Source organism: Pinus tabuliformis, chromosome 6 (genome assembly GCF_031772625.1).
Source record: "Pinus tabuliformis cultivar Carrire ecotype Pingquan chromosome 6, CPIR1, whole genome shotgun sequence".
Taxonomy (NCBI): Eukaryota; Viridiplantae; Streptophyta; class Pinopsida; order Pinales; family Pinaceae; genus Pinus; species Pinus tabuliformis.
In genome coordinates, this window is record NC_142292.1 from 1,967,856,863 (window position 1) to 1,967,872,207 (window position 15,345).

Below are 15,345 nucleotides of genomic sequence, written 5' to 3' on the forward strand. Positions count from 1 at the left end.
CTTTGGGAACCTGATTCATTAGAGAAGGCATTCAAGTTAGCAAGAAAAATGGAAAGCAAAATTATGGCAACCAGGAAGCATACCACTCACAACTATAAAGATGGAAGTGTTGTTGCCCCTAGTCTTCCAAAACCTATAAGGTTGACACCACAGCAATTGGAAGAAAAAAGAAAAAAAAGGGCTTTGTTACAGTTGTGATAGCAAATACACTAAAGGTCCTAAGTGTGCTGAGAAGAAATTATTCTACATAGATTGTGAAGAGGAAGAAGAAAAGGAGAAAGAAAGGTCAAAAGAAGAGGATATACTCCAGGAACAAAGCCTAGGTAAAGAAGAAATGAATCCGACCATATCTTGTAATGCATTGGCGGGAATTACCACTCCTCAAACCATCAAGATAGAAGGACAAATCAAGAAGAAAAAGGTAATAGTGTTGATTGATTCAGGAAGTACCCACAATTTTATTCATTGTAAGGTAGCAAAACAATTGAATTGCTTCTTATATCCAGCACCAGAGTGTCAAGTGATGGTTGCAAATGGAGGAACAATAAATTGCTCTAGAAAGTGCCATAATATCAAGCTATCCATGGGAGAATATGTATTGACTAGCCCAATGCTTTCCATTCCAATGGGAGGTGCTAATGTTGTACTAAGAGTCCAATGGCTACAATCCTTGGGTACAATAGCTTTTGATTTTCAAGAACTTTTCATGAAATTTTCTGTGGAAGGAAAGGAAGTTGAATTAAGGGGTATTGTAGGGAAACCAGGAAAGATAATCGGCTCTAACGGTATGACAAAGCTTCTAAAAAAGGAACAAAGAGGTGTAATTGCACAATTATGTTCGCTAGATGTTTCCACAGTGGAATCATCTATTTCTCCAGATCTCCAAAAAGTCTTGGACAATCATTCCAAGGTATTTGAGACTCCCAAAGGTCTCCCACCTATTCGTGATCATGATCATGCTATTCATCTGATTCCAGGAAGTGTTCCTCCAAACATCAGGTCGTACAGATATCCCTATGCCCAAGAGAGTGAAATTGAACGTATGGTTGCAGAAATGATAGAGGCTGGTATAATTCAACCAAGTCAAAGTTCTTTCTCTGCTCCAGTAGTATTGGTGCACAAGAAGGATGGATCATGGCGCATGTGTCCGAATTATAGGGAGCTCAACAAGCTCACTATTAAATAAGTTTCCCATTCCTATCATTGATGAATTACTGGATGAATTGCATGGATCAATTTACTTCACCAAGTTGGATCTTCGTTCAGGATATCATCAAATCAGAATGAAGACTGAAGACATTCCGAAAATAGCATTTAGAACTCATGAGGGTCATTATGAATTTTTGGTCATGCCTTTTGGCCTTACCAATGCACCTTCAACATTTCAAGGTCTGACGAATTCAATTTTCAAACCATTCCTTAGAAAATTTGTGTTAGTATTTTTTGATGATATACTAATCTACAGCAAGTCTTGGAAGGATCATGTTGAACATGTTGATAGGGTGCTACAACTATTGGAGGAGAAACAATTATATGCAAAAAGATCCAAATGTTTCTTTGGAGTACAAGAGGTGGAATATCTGGGTCATATTGTATCTCATGAAGGACTTAAGGTAGACCCTAGCAAAATTAAAGACATTAAGGAATGGAAAATCCCCACATCCATAAAGCATCTACGAGGATTTCTCAGGTTGATAGGGTATTATCGCAAGTTTGTTAAGAATTATGGGAGAATAGCAGCACCTCTAACAACATTATTGAAGAAAGATGCATTTTCATGGACTCCAAAAGCAACAAAGGCCTTCGAACATCTTAAAGAGGCAATGTGCCAAGCACCGGTCTTAGCTACACCAGACTTCACAAAAACCTTTATTGTGGAATGTGATGCTTCAGGAAATGGAATTGGTGCTGTTTTAATGCAAGATGAAAGACCCATTGCTTTTGAAAGTCATCCAATCAAGGGAAAGTTTTTACACAAAGTTATTTATGAGAAGGAAATGTTGGCAATACTCCATGCACTTAAGAAATGGCGAACCTACCTAATGGGAAGACACTTCAAGGTAAAAACGGATCATGATAGCCTTCAATACTTTTTAGAACAAAGATTATCCTCTGAAGAGAAACAAGAGTGGGTCACAAAGATGTTGGGTTATGACTTTGAAATCATCTACAAAAAAGGGAAGCAAAATGTGGTGGCAGATGCACTCTCAAGAAAGGATGAGGATGTGGAAGCATTGTTGTGCGCCATTTCTATTATCCAACCAAATTGGATAAATGAAGCAAGGGAGGAATGGAAGAATGACGAAGAAGTGTGGGCACTTATTCGAAAGTTACAACAAGATTCCAGTACGTCTGATACATTTAGCTGGCAAAATGATTCGTTATGGTACAAATATCGCTTATACCTCTGTAAGAATTCCCAGCTAAAACAAAGTATTCTTATGGAATTGCACACTTCTCCCTTAGGAGGGCACTCAGGATTTTTAAAAACTTACCACAGGGTTAAGAAGGAATTTTTTTGGGATGGCCTTAAATCAGATATTCAAAAGTTTGTGGCGGAATGTTTGGTTTGCCAAAAAAATAAAGTTGAAACAATTAAGGCACTCGGGTCTATTACAACCTTTATCCATTCCAAGCCAACATTGGGAGGAGGTTTCAATGGATTTTATCACAGGTTTACCCAAGTCTGAGGGAAAGAGTGTCATCATGGTGGTAGTTGACAGACTTACCAAGTATGCACACTTTTGTGCATTATCACATCCATTTAAAGCCAGTACAATTTCTATTGCATTTATGGAAACAATTCAAAAGCTACAGGGGAAACCCAAAGATTATTGTAAGTGATAGAGATCTCATTTTCACTGGAAATTTTTGGATAGAATTATTTTCTTTTCTTGGTACTCAGTTAGCTCATAGCTCATCTTATCATCCTCAATCTGATGGGAAAACTAAAATATTAAACAAATGTTTGGAAGGATATCTTCGTTGCTTTGTATCTGATAAACAGACACAATGGGTCAAATGGTTGCCTCTGGCTGAATGGTGGTATAACACTTCCTTCCATACAGCAACAAAAATGACCCCATTTATGGCACTTTATGGGTATCAGCCACGATCCATCACATCATATTTAAGAGAAAATTCTAAGGTTCAAGCAGTGGAACATCACATCGAACATCAACAACAAGTCCTCCAACTCTTAAAGGATAACCTCGTGTTGGCACAAAATAAAATGAAACAACAGGCAGATCAACATCGCAGTGAAAGAAGTTTTGATGTAGGTGATTGGGTATTCCTACGGCTACAACCATATAAGCAGATGTCCCTCAAGCAAACTAAGAAGGATAATAAATTATCACCAAAGTATTATGGTCCGTACAAGGTGTTGCAAAAGATTGGTACTATGGTATACAAATCAGAGCTTCCTGCAGCTTCTCGATTGCACCCAGTTTTCCATGTTTCATGTTTAAAGAAGGTTATAGGCGACAAGCTCCCAGTTCAAACAATATTGCCAGAACTTGACGAGGAAGGAAAAATTATATTGGAACCGAAAGCAGTCACAGAAACAAGAACTCGACAACTACGAAATCGATCAATTTCGGAGTATCTTATCAAGTGGAAGAACTTATCCGCTGAAGATTCCACATGGGAGGATGAGAATTTTATACAGAAGCATCCAAAACTACTCAAGCGTTGAGGACAACACTTTTCTGAAGGAGAGGGGCATGTTGGGTCCCTATAATACTAGTGATTACCCCATTACTATTGTAGTTGTACCCCTTATTAATATTGTTGTGCCCCTATTGTCCCCATATTGTTATTACTGTGCCCCATAGAATCCCTCTATTGTTATTTTTGTGGCTTTATATTATTATTGTTAGGTCAGCTGGGTTATATTGTGACTCCTTAGACTCCTATATATAGAAAGGAGGTTTTGTCATTTGAATCATCGAAGAATTGTTCATTTATGTAATGTAAAGGAGGTTGACCCCTCGAAGAGGCTAAATTCTAAGGCGTTGATCTATCTTTTCTATCTTTTTGTGAGCTAGTTTCATAACAAAAAGTGTAGTTCACTCACCCTTCCATGCAACGTGGAAAATTCAGAGCAGGAGGGTGATGACTATGAGGATTGGGGCAAATGATTAAAAAATTAAAACATGTAGGGACCATCTCACCAAGCGCGTTGAGCCCACTACCACAACAGGAAATAAAAGGACAAGCCCAACTTTAGTTGATCATTCCCAAAACCGATATAAAGGCCCACTAATACATTGAAGGTCGATCTAGATACAACCATAGGTTCCCTAGGGTGATACAAAGGAGCCATACATTCAATTTGTAGGTGCTACAGGATAGGGAGTAGGTGCTACAGGATCGGACCCATTGGTTATAAAATTAACAGAATTGCTACAGGATTGCAGAGGAGGTGCTACAAGATCAAACCAAGCGAAAGAGGGTCTCAATCAATGAGAATATTACTCCAAACCCCCACAATCATAAGGGAACCATCCAAATATGGGTAAGTGGAATATTTTCTCCTCACCCTCCATGCAATTATTAAGTGAAATTATTCCTATATAGGCATCCTGTAGCGAACCCTTGCACAATTGATTTCTTTTGAAAAAGATTGTTTCATTACATGAGGAAAGAAAGGTGGTAAAAGAGGTAGTCCTTTTGAATCTTGGAATATAATTCTCCCCTATCTGACTAGAAAAGAGGCACAACATCCTTACCCTACCTTGAGACCCTAGGCTGCTTAGAACACAATTCTTCACACACAAAAAAAAAATATTTGAAATAACTTGAGGAAGCAGAAGTAGAAGCCATGGGGGGTGGTCTTAATAGAAGGTAACCCAAAGACACCAATAGAATCCATCAACATACCCCTGTCAGAGATATCTTCCTAAACCACCAGTGGATGGGATTCTTTGAAAAATTGAAAGGATATGATGATGAGGTAACCCATGAATTTTTCATGGTCCTTCACTCTCAAGGAGAAGATAGTGCCACCACTGTTGCAAGCGGACCTGCCATCCATTTGAATGCAAATCTCATTAGAATATTGACCACCATACCTCTAGGATTCAAATGGGGTGAGGAAGATAGAATAGAAGCCATCACAACCAAGAGAATTTTCTTCCTCCCTGAAGAGAAGCCAGTTGAAGACAAAAATGGAGTAAGAAGGGAGATCCTCCCTTACCCTTGGGATGAAATGGCCTATACATCCTCAAGTACACATATTGTGAAGGGAGGTTGAGTGTTGTATATGCCTATCAATTTAGGTTTCTCCATGAGCTAAGGTTCCAAACAAAATTTCCCATTCCAAATAGGATCATTCTTCCACATTTCCTCCTTTAGTCCATGATTGAAATGAATCAGAGGATGAGAGAAGGGAAGCACCAATACATTGCCCATGATAGCCTCATAAGGCTCACTATTATGAATGTATTAAGCCACCTTAGGATACCTGTTTTGTGGACTAATATTGTGGACATGGATAGGGAGGCCTTCATTGAGACACAAGCCCAAACCCTGACACAACATGAAGAGACCACAAAATCTAGTGTTGGAGGTAAGCAAGAAGAAGAAGGAGAGGTTGAAGAACGAGAGGGAGAGGTTGAAGAACAAGAGGAATAGGTTGAATAGAAGGAAGAATAGGTTGGAGGATAAGTTGGTTGAATAATAGACCCTTGAGATCCCTCTGGACCTCAGACAAAGGGAAAACAAAGGCAGTAGATAAGGCTCTCATAGGGAAATACAGAACAAGAGGTGGTTTTTACTCTGGAAACCCTTAGTGCACCTATCAACCTCAAGAGAAGGCAGCCTATGAAAGGTCCCTTATACTTTAAAAGAAGAAAGAGAACTATAATCAAACAAGGGAATCCTAAAAGTTCTTCAACAATCTCAATCACAAATGATGAATCAGTTAGCCACCGAGAAGAAGAATTGGGATGAGGAAAAATAAAAATTGAGGAGGCCACCTCCCCCAAAGCTAAGGGAAAGCAGCCTTTGATACCTATGAGAAGGCCAACCATTAGGGAAGTCACAGCCAAGCAAATCAAGGCACAAATAACCCTGCTACAAGAAAGAACAGAGTTACTACAGGAAAGAACAAAACTATTATAGGAAATAATAGAGTTGCTACAAGATGAAGAAAAAGTACTACAGGAAAGGACAGTAGCACCTCAAGAGGAGGGAGAAGGTCCACAAGGACTCAAAGAGCCTACTTCATGGCCTAATTTTGGGTCCTATTACAAATTTAATTGTGGGGGGGGGATTATACCTACAAATTTTTCAATTCCCCTCCTGTCTGAGTTAGAAAAAGAGAGAGGAATAACTCAAACGTGGATGAAAATTGAAAAATACAAGAAATTAAAGGATGTGGGCCTCATGGAGGAAAAGGTGAAATAAATGGGTAAGGAATTAGATGACTTGAGGCTAAAGGAATTAGTCATGAAGGAGAAGTTGTAGTTAGAGAAAAAGAGGTTAAGGAGCAACTACAAGAAAAGGAGGCACAACTTGCCACCATGGCAAGCTTGTCCATGGAGGCCATCCAATGTAGGAAACCATCCAAGTCATATGTAATTTTCCTCAAAGAACAATGGTTGCAATTCCAAAACAAAACGTTGGTAAAATATAGCTCTCTACCATTTCAGGATTATAGGAGGTTCATTGACTTCTCCCAACATGTGAGCATTGAGGGTAGAGCCAAATTGGCTTAATTTTATCTGCACAACATGGTCCTCACATACATGAACTTTTTGGACCCTAACCCAAGATTGGGGGATGCACAACTGATGGCATTAACCTCCTGGCCTACCCATAGAAAAACAAGGGTTGAGGAAATAAAGAAGGTGATGGCCAAAGAAGCAAGTGAGCACCTATACATCAAACCATAGTTAATAAGCCCCAAGGATGTCATAAGTAACCGCAGCATTATCTTTGTAGATCCCAAATTGGCCCCTTTGCTACCTGGAAACATAAGAACAATTCATCCTCCATTTCAAATATACCTTTAGGTTGGTGGGAACTGAGAGCTTGCGGGCTTTCCAAAGAAGATGGTGTGCTCTACCCCACATTTTACAAATCAAGTAATATCACTCCCCTGAAAGGTTGAGGAATTCCCTAGAAAGGACCCTACTCTACAAAATAGTTATTCAAATATAGAAAATAAATTGGATATGGCTAAAACTCAACCCTCCCTTATTATTCAGCCTACAAGAAGGAAGAGATCAAGCATAGAACAAAGGGAGTGGGTAGCCATAGAGGAAAATGTAAGATTTCATCCATAGAAAGGCACACCATCTGAGATGCCTTAGGATGTCAGAGAGGCCACCCGGGTCGTTCATGAACTACATATCAATGAGTAAGTTGCTTAAAGGGTGAGAAACACTTTTAGCAAGGGGTGATGATGGGTACCATCAAAAGGTATATTATAAGGCCATTTTTCCACCCTCCAACCCATAATTTCTCATTTTCTCACATTAATTAACATATTTTTGGCCATAATGTGTTTAATAGGAAGACTAAAGGATGTTTTTCATATTTCGTGGCCTAATGTTGTTAATGTGAAGGAAAAAGAGAATTTTTTATACATTTATGATGCAGAGGAATGCTAGAGGCATCTATAGGAACTGTAGGAGGATTTTCCCCTGCATTTACTCTCCTTTGAATCAAAGTGATCCCTAGAATCACTCATCAACAACTCGAGGTCTACTGGCAGCCAATGAACTCAAGTGAATGTGAGGATATAAGGGAGCTAGATCCACTTTTCTCAATATTTTGGGGGGGAGTAGCCCTATTTCCAAGGAGGATTCCCCTTAGTCATCTTTGTATAAATCAATAAGCCCAAGAACTGATTCGGATTTGAATTTTTTAAGCAAGGAGGGCTACCAAGAGCCAAGTGCTCAAGACTGTCATTTCTATTCATATTTTCATGATGTATATAAAATCTATTTTATGATAATGAAAGGTTTAATTTTCCTTCACAACTGAGTTTGTTATAGAGGGTTTAGTCCCCTAGGGTTAGGACCCAACCCAAAGTCTCTAGTCCTTCTTTATGTATTGTGTTATGCATTATTTTAGTAGTAGCATTTCCTTCCTTGTTTGAGTATAAGTGTACTTGCTATAAAATTGTGATTGCAGGTCTAATTACCACCTATCTTGTGGGAAGTGTGGTTCAGGAGTCTACAACATCAAGCCAAAAATATGTGATTGATTTCCTTTACAATTTTCTAGGTTTTAGCTCATTGTCTCTTGCATAATCTGTTTATGCAATCTAGGAGTTAAAATCATGTTTCTCAAGTTTTCATGTATGTAAGTTAGATGAATGTTATAAGTAAATTAGTTCTTAATGAAATAAGGTCCTTCTTTGTTTGGTTTCATAAAATTTGACTCGTCCTTTCTTGCTTAGCTTATTTTGTTGCAATTGGATCATCATTTTGAGTGCAAGAAAATGGATTTTTGTTGGTCTACAGGCACTATTAGTGGCTTGCAAATTTAGCACACACATCCTACATTCCCATTGTCATCATCAACTCCTTCCTTGTCATCCCACATTGCCCTCAAAAATTTTCCACCGAGACCATATTTATGGGTTATTTGAGGGAGAAATATGGGCCTCTGAGAGGTACTGAGCTTGGAAAAATCCTCACACATCCCTCATATATCCTTACCTACCCTCTCCCACCTTCAAACCACCTTTTTTGCCCTCATGATGCTCACAAATTGTAAAAAAACATGGCAATCTTATAGCATCTTGCAACAATCTTGTAGTAGTCCCTAAACTTGACCAGATTTGGTCCAAAAGCTTGATTTTATCTCTTAGGTTTGAATAATGACCCCTAGGCTCTGAAGCCGTGATTTAAGAAGAGACAATACCACTTTGAAACTACCTTTTTCTCACTGTAAATACAATTTTGCAATTTTTAAGTGACAAATTTCTAAATTAAATGATAATGATGATTTTCTTATGAAATTAATATGATTTCTATCACTCCAACCAATTCCCTTAGGACACAGTGATTAAGAGGGTGATTTCCCCATTCAATTTATATAAGGATTATTTCTTTGAATTCATTCTCTTAGGATTTCAATTACAAAGTGGTGTTCTTACATAGGATTAGTTTATTTTCCAAGCAACTTTTCACATTATTCAATTAGACTAATGATTCACATTGTTGCAAGTAGCACAAGGTTTAAATTCTACAAATAGACAAGTACTTTTCATTCCTTCAAATAGCATAGCCTTTACATTATTACAACTAGGGTTAAATTTTACATTTGATGAATGACACTTTCCATTTCTGCAAGGAGATCAATTGTTTTTCATTCGTGTAGTTAAAGTAGAAATTTATTTTTCATGCAATTCCCTTCCTTGAGGTAGCTAAAAGTGTGGTATTTGTATGCCTTGATATGGTCCATTTCTTGAAGGCGGCATGAATATAACTTGACCTGATGTGCATGCAGCACTGTCACCTCTTAAGTTTGTATGAACACAGGGTTGATAATTAAAGTTGGTAGCCTTGAAAGTCTCAACAATCTTGTTGTGATATTGGGGCTCATCACCATGCATGGTGATGTGGCACCCACCATTGACTAACTTGTTATTCAAATTAAGGGAATGGGGTTTTTCTCTAAAGTTGTGGTTAAAATTATTCTATGAATGGTATTCAAGATGATTTTTCATGAAAGGGGTTTTTGACTTAAATAAATTCTTTATTCCCGTGGGAAAACCACTCCAACCATTAAGAACATGTTGACGGTGTTGGACCCACCAATATGTCAAGGGATATCCCCGGTAAGAAGTCCCAACTAGAACTCAGACCATTTGGAGTGGGATTTCAAGCAGTGGGTAGTAAAGTAGTGCCTTGACTACGATAGCGCGCAAAGGTAAGTATGATAACTTTGTCGAAAGAAATTGTGTGACCTTACAGCGAGTCAAGTGAGATGCATGGGGGTTCTAACACACAGAGGGGAAAAGGAAGTGTGTCCCTTAGAATCCTGTAATAGTATGCAGCCTTAAAAGAACACACGAGCGGAATGACATCACAGGCTAGAAGCAGAATAGTCCACAATCCAAAGTGATAGGTTAATACAACAACACATCTTCAACAAGATTCATACAGTTGCATACAAAATATTTCATACACAAATGTGTAAGTTAAATAAAATACATTGCTAAAGTAACTAGAATAGTTGAACTACAATAACAACATATGCATGAAAACATGTTGGCTCAAATATATTATTAAGTAAAAGTTCCATCCATACATACACCATTGACAACCATTAGCCCCAATAGTGAACATTACCAGTCAACATTGCCTGCTCCTCCAAAGAGATGTACTCGCTCTACGCTATGGAGAAGCCAAGGCTCATCACAATACCCTCCAAGCCTTCTCTAAGCAATGTCTAGCCAAAATCTTGGCTACCAAAAGCCTGTTCTATGAGTTATGAGGTTCTATTTATAAAAAAGGGTGGGGTGACCCTTGACATTCCCCTTTGTGACTCTTCGCCTAACCTCATGACTCTTCAACTTCTTTACAAAACTCATTACATTACATAGTGACTACTCACATTCCATTATTCACACTTGGAATTTCACTTACAACATATTTACAAATAATATACATTTTGCACATGTACCCGTGTGAGACAAAATAGGCTATAGACAGCCTAAAAAGACAAAACACTTTGACTATGAAGTTTTGGGAAAGATCAACTCGGAAACATCCACCTGATGCTTCTCGGTCATGTACTGATGCCAAGGTTGGTACTATGCTATGACGTTCCCAAACTGCTTGATGTTGTCTTTCTAAAAGTGGACTCTTGCGTCCATGGCATCTGGGCATATGGTCTTGGAACCTATGTCTGTCTTGTCCTGAAGCATGTGCAGCATGGTGTAGAACATGACAGGACCACCAATGTGCTTCTGCATGTTTGGTGTGCTCAACTCCAAGTCATCCCTAGTGGCCTATTGCCTTAGCTACTCCATGTACCTATTGATCTCCAACCAAACTTGGTTCTTGTGTTAGCATTGGTCAGGGAACCTGCATCTGTTCACTCTCTTCCTCAGCTTCTGGTTGTTCCTGGTCATCAACCTGTATTGGCATTGTTTTCTCTATCATTGTGCCTTGCCTTTTTTCTTCTTCCTATTTCTTCTTCTCTTCATGTTCTTTCCTCCTCATCTCTTGTTCCTCTTTTGGTTCTTGTTCTGCTTGATGCGATCTCAGTTCTGCTACCTACAAGCTCTGTTTTTCTCTCTTTCTCTGCTCTGTTGTCTGTATCCTCTACTTCCTTTTGCTTTTGCTATCAAATACGCTTACATGACAATTGAATGTGCTTTCTCTCTACAACTTTGCTCTCCCTTTATTATGTCAACAATTTCCTCTTTCCCTGATCTTGTACTAGATTTTTGCCTTCTGCCACTGTTGTTGGTATTGTTGTCATGTTAGTGTTGATTCCTTTTCTATACACAGCTGGCCAACTACATTTATTGTCAAGTAAACTAGTGCTTTCTAAATTGCTTCCCCAATACTCCTTTTAGTGTTTACTCTTGAAACAACTCTCTTTGGTGCGATGGTATGATGATTGTTGGAGAGAAGTGCTTCGCGAGTGTGGTACATGTCGGAAAAAATCGACAATCATGGAAAGAAAACATTAGCTCTTTCAAATCTAACTTCACAACATGATCAAGTAGAAACTAGGGAATCTAATAAGAGGAATTGAGAAATTTCGACTGTCAGGGGTGACTGACTGACTGTGGGAACTATGCACTGCGTAGTCCCAACAGTCAGTGAGGAAGCTTGATGACTGGAACTACACAATGCGTAGTTCAGTCTGGGCCAGGGCCTGGGAGAGATTGCGCATTGTGCAGTCTCAGTGACCAAGCTTGGAGACTAGCTCCTGGAACTGTAGTGCACAATTGGAGCCAACCCAAGATAGCATCTACACAATCCCAGAAGCCAAGGCAGAGGCCTTGAGTTACCATATTGCGTAGTGCATGCAAGTGAATGTGAGATAGGGGCAGGGGGAGCCCATATCTGTCCATGGGGAGTGTACAAACAGGAAGATCTGAAGGTTGATGTAAGGATGAGTGCAGATCTGATGAAGTGTATATGTATGCATGTAAAACAAGTTCAGCAATGGATTAAACTGAAGGAACGTGAAGCATGTGAAGGGATTCGCCACAATGGCGATCGTTGGTGCAAAAACGGGAAAACTCATGCGACACTTGAGAAAGGCAAACTATAACTTGAAACAACACTTCTACAATTTAAAATGCCAGCAATCGTTCAAAATGAGTGAAACAACATTGTCCCAAGCTAAACAAACAAAAGTGACAGAAAAGCAGCAAAAGGCGATAAAAGAAAAACTCACCTCGAAAAGCAATGAAAATGCTCTGTATGCTCCTTGATCTCCTAAGGAAGCTATAGATTAATGATCGAATGTATAAATGAGCTCTAGAGGCATCCATTACATAGATTTGAGCAAAATGGAGTTCATGACACGTATGCTTGAGATCAAGGACAACAACGACACTTGGCAGAAACTTCTAAAGATGGCAATGTGTCACCTTCGGTAAACTAATAATGGATCCCTACTTCCTAGGGATTCTTTTCCTCTTACCTTCTTTCTTTTCAAGAAAACTTCCATGCATTGTCTGGAAAGATTGTAGAGTTCTGGGAAGGACCATGCAACTCTTTGGTTCATGCACTAAGCAGTTTTTTAGCACAATAGGTTCTACACAATTTATGGGCTAAGTGGCTCTGGGCTACCTCTCAGGCTCTATGCAATTTCCCAGCTGAAGGCAGGCTATCAGTTGGCTCTGTATAATTCTGGGGTTGAAGGCTCACTCGTTGGCTTGGACTGCTTTGCATAGTTTCCTAGTTGAAGACAAGCTTCCAGTTGGGTCTGCATAATTCTGGAGCTGAAGCTCACTGTTCGGTTGCACTGCACATTTCCTGAGAGCAAGGTTGGTTTCCCTCTCAAGGATTGTGTAGATCATCAAGGCAGTGCTAGAATCATTTTGAAACCAAGTCACGAGGCCAACTTGTGGTTAGACAGCAAAGCAAGTAAGCAAACACAAGCTAAGAAGAAAAATATAAAACTCAATGAAAGCATAAGTACCTGGGCATCGTAAGACAAGCTGCTAAGATTTTAGTAGGGAGGCTCCAAAACAAAGTGAAGGAAAAATTTTGGAGGGTGGTTGTAGCCGCTACAACAGTACCAATACATATCTTTCCTCCTTAAATCCCTCCAACGTTCCTCCTATGAAGCCCCTCAATCATCTATAAAAAGAAACCCTATTTCACCTCCAAAAGGTTGTAAGCATATACAAATGAACATATTTTGAACTACCCTAAGCTCTAAACTTCGTCCATGTGAATACAAAGCTATATTGGATGAGAGGATAATTTTTTGGAAGGGTTTTTTATCTCTTTCAGGACAACGAAGGTTAATGGAGATTCATTCTTTTGGGTTCAAGGTTTTTGCAGTATTTTTTTTTTGTGTTTTTCTTTAGATTTGGGGATATGTTGGGCATCAATTATAGGACTATTGTTTTAGTTATAGGTCTATGGTTTATTGTCATATATCTGAGGAATAGTGAGTCTCTTAAGCTAGTATTAAACCTATCCTGAAGTGCGGAACTATGATTCTATAGTTACCTCGACTCTCTGACGTCAAGTAGCCTTAAAGGAACTCGTAATATTTTGTTTTGGTTTCTGTTGGGATTTGTTGGGCAGCTTATTTTACAAGTGAAGGATCAACATGTATTTTCGTCCCTCTTAGGGAATCATCTAAAATACAACATTTCCAACATTCAAATCTGAGCATATATCAATGCCATCTAAGGTCACTTGATTCATATCTATGTTCAGATCTTTATCTTAGCTCAAACCTACACATTAGGGCTTTCCACAGTGATGTTTGTAACATGTTTGATGCAATTTTGTTTCCAAATCTCAGCGATTTTATGATAAAAGTGTTTAGCCTTGATTTAGTGGAATATTTACCCTTAATTTCAATTCAGATAAGGTTGAAGAATCTGCGGATTTGATCTCCATTTAAAGGTGGTAATCTATATAGCATAAGAAGCATCAAATTGAAGTTTTTATGGACCTAACGTAAAGATCAGTTCCCACAATTGACATTTGTAACCTTGTTTCTACCTATGATTCTTACAAAGCTTAGTTATGTATATATCACCTCTAGACATACTTCTGAAGCAGTGAAGAAGGAAACCTAACATCATCAACCTATGTTGATGCCATTCTAGAGAAGAAGATCGCTCGATAAGTAATCCACTAAAGGTTTGAGGCCTAATGGAAAGTACTTTGTGGCCTATCCATACAATGATCGACGGTTATATTGATGGATCAATTTTGAAGCTATATGCCTACTTGCATAAAAGGTTCACCCCAGCAAAGTAGCTACATAAAGCTCACAATACCGGTGAAGGACAGATCTACATGTGTGTGTGTGTGTGTGTGTGTGTGTATGTGTGATCCAGGTGGCTCTAGGGACACACACAAGACAAAGAGGGCTTATGGAAACTCGAAAACCAAAGTGATGATAATGCCTTCGAATCAGGACCAGAGCGTAGATCTTGTCATCCTGATCACAATGGTGCGAACGGTTCATCAATCCAAGCTCGTATGAGGGAGAACGAGCTAGTTAATTTTTGGTCAAAGTTGGATTGTGGGCCAGGATTAAGTGTCCTATAATTTGACCGAACCAAGGGCATGCAACCTAGCTCCCGGAAGCAGGCAAAATTATGGCCTCGTTAAATTGCCCAATAACCGTTATTTTTGAAATATTTAAAAATGAATATTAATTTTTAAAATCAAAAATATATATATATAAAAATGGTGGCGAGTCATGACCCCCGCCACCACCGTCGGATCCCAAAACTATTAAAAAAAAAATTATTTTTAAATGGCCGACAGGCCATGACCCCCGCCGGCCTCCCAACCTCCACATAATCGCACCATATAAAACAACATAAAAGGGTTGTGGGCGGTCCACCTCCAGTGGACCCGGCCCATGCCCCCACCAACACATTACCATATATATAAGCCGAGGGTGGCCGGGCTCGAACCCGCTCAGCTGGTGCAGCCGGCCCGCCACCCGGGCACCCTCACACATGCAACCATATACCAACCCATCGTAACCAACACTCAAACAAATGCTCCTTATGGGGCGGGCCGCCGAATGCGGACCTGACCCCCAAAATGAATATATATGCAGTTTTTAAAAACAAAAGGAGTATTAAAATGGAAGGGTCGGGGTTTGACCATCCGACCTCCTCCTTACTACTCGGACATTCATTCTAGTCCGCCC